Source organism: Loxodonta africana, chromosome 7, assembly GCF_030014295.1.
Source record: "Loxodonta africana isolate mLoxAfr1 chromosome 7, mLoxAfr1.hap2, whole genome shotgun sequence".
Taxonomy (NCBI): Eukaryota; Metazoa; Chordata; class Mammalia; order Proboscidea; family Elephantidae; genus Loxodonta; species Loxodonta africana.
Window position 1 is genome coordinate 31,667,482 of NC_087348.1, and position 2,777 is coordinate 31,670,258.

Here is a 2,777-nt window from a genome sequence, read left to right on the forward strand (position 1 = left end):
AAGCCAACAAACCTAACTCATCCTACAATAGACCTCTTATGCAAGGGCACATAAACAATTAGAAAATGACTTCTAAACAAGAGTAATTGTTCTTTTCTAGAGAGATAGGAGAACAATCTTTGAGATAAAAGCATGGAAACAGGAAGCCATATTATTTCGGGACAGAAAAAATGAAAACACCTGGGAACTTCTGTGGCTGAGCTCAAAAATGTACCTTAACAGGTATACCCAATGATACAGATAAAATGGGCTTACTTAGACAAAACCAGATACTGAGCTGATCTCATTGAATCTAAGTTTATTTTTTTTTTTACTGTTTATACTCATATTACAATATAGTAATAATAAAATAATAACAAAGTAAACAGACTCTAAGGGCTCAAATATGAAAGTAAAGGCAGGGTTTAGAAAGTGGACATTTGAGCGAATTCAAATGACTGAGTACTTTAAATCAGCCTACCACACTGAGCCTTCTTTTAATCAGAATTAGCTACCCAGGGCAGAGGGTCAGCAATAAAACAGCAAGTTTATGGAGGTGCACATGTACACACGAGCACATACATACTTTCTCCTTTTTTAGGTGAGGAAAACACCAGGTACGTGGAAATGTTCCTGTATCTATTACAGTTTCACTATCCCACTGAAGATATTCAATTTTCTTTTTTTAAAATTTAACACCCCCATCACATTCTAATATACTATCAACTTTCTTAATTATTATGCTTATAATGCATTGCTCCTGCTCAAGGGAGGCAACACTTTGTACTGTTTCATTTATTAATCTGCTTATTGCCTTAGTAGAGTGACAGGTAGAAGGCGATATAGAAATGTATGTTGAACTTATCTCTGCGTTTTGTGTTTGCTATTCCCTCTGGAGGCACACAGAAAAAAGTTTAAAGCCCAAATATAAATTATATGACTCATATGGTAGAGTGAACTTTGAGTAAATATATTGCATAATTGTCCTAAAGCCCTATGTAAGGCATATTTTACATCTCTATTCCTCAAACTGTAGATCAAGGGATTCAACATGGGGATCACCAGGGTGTAAAATATGGAAGCCATTTTATCAGTGTCAAAGGAATGACTGGACTTGGGCTGCAGATACATAAAGATTAAAGTCCCATAGAACACAACCACCACAGTCAGGTGGGATCCACAGGTGGAGAAGGCCTTGTGCCTGCCCTCAGGTGAGTTCAGTCTGAGAATGGACGCAATTATGAGTATGTAAGAAATAAGAACTATTAAAAAAAAAAAAAAAAAGAACTATTAGAAGGGATGAAATCAGATCATAAGCAGATAAGATGAAAATGACCAATTTGATCTCATGTGTGTTTGAGCAGAGCAAAGATAACAAGGGAAGACAGTCACAGTAGAAATGCCTGATGATATTGTGGCCACAGAAGGATAAATTAAAAATCTTTATGGTGATCAGAAGGGAAACAAATGTGCTGTAGAGATAAGGGGTTGCCACCAGCACAGAACGCACCCCTCGTGACATGATGACGGTGTAGCACGAAGGGTTACAGATAGCCACATAGCGGTCATAGGACATTGCTGACAGAATGAATAATTCACTAATGATGAACAAGAGAAAGAAAGCTAGCTGTATAGCACAAAAACAATAAGAGATTGTATTTTCACCTACAACAAAATTTACCAACATTTTGGGTCCCACAGCAGTAGAATAACCAAGATCAGTGACAGCCAGGTGTCTGAGAAAAAAGTACATGGGAGTTTGTAGCCTGGAGTCCATCTTGGTGAGGATGGTGATGCCCAAGTTGCCCACCGCTGAGATCATGTAGATGATGAGGAACAGCCCGAACAATGGAGCCTGCAGCTCAGGGCGGTCTGTGATTCCCATCAGAATGAATTGATTCAGCACTGTTAGATTGTGTTTGTCCATCTAGGTCTATCGGGTAACCTGTTGTGAATGGAGACATTAGCATCATCAATAGCTTTTATGCAATATCATCTGGTAGGTTTTTAGTATACAAAACCAGCATGAATAGTATAAATCCAAACATTCCATTGTAGGATATTTGAATACATATCCAACTAACACAAATTTTGCACACACATATACATATTAGATTGATGGATACATTGGTAGATAGATGAAACAAAAATGAATAATGTGTTAAATCTTTAGGTGTTAGGTACATGGATATTTATTACACTCTTCTTAAATCTTTAATCTTTTTCACATACCTAAAAAAATACACGGATACATTTTGAACCCTGTCCTTCAAAATACTATCTTACAAAAACGCATATATATACATGTTCCAGGATGGAAAATCAACGTACTAGACAGGTTTTCAATAGATACACAATTGTTCATAGTAGAAATTATTTGTCTTTATACAAGAAAACATCCCTAGAGATACATGTACATTGATGCAACCTCTGCTATACCTCCATTTGTAATGCACACAATGTGGTGCTTTGGGCAAATAACATAAGTTATGTGAATCTTTTTATCCCCACCTGAAAAATCATATTCCAACTCTTTTTTGCAGGATCGTTAGGAAGGATAAACGAGAGTTAAAGGCTTCAATGTGTCTATCATACTTGAACGTAAAAATAGTGTGTCTAGACTATTTGTCTACCTATTTGTGTTTCTGTCTGTATATCTATCATCATCATCATCATCATCATCATCTGTCATTTTTCATGTTGACAGTAGTTACTTGGAATTATTGTTTTTTGATGTTAATTGTTTTGATTTTAAGATATTTATAGTTATATTGTTCTGGACTGTGACTTAAGATCTT

General features: G+C 36.0%; 1 pseudogene; it reads right to left on the reverse strand.

Annotated features, from left to right (window-relative positions):
• Positions 1 to 840: 840 nt before the first annotated feature.
• LOC100671903 (olfactory receptor 8K3-like) lies at positions 841 to 2,514 on the reverse strand (annotated as a pseudogene).
• Between the last annotated feature and the right edge of the window lie 263 nt (positions 2,515 to 2,777).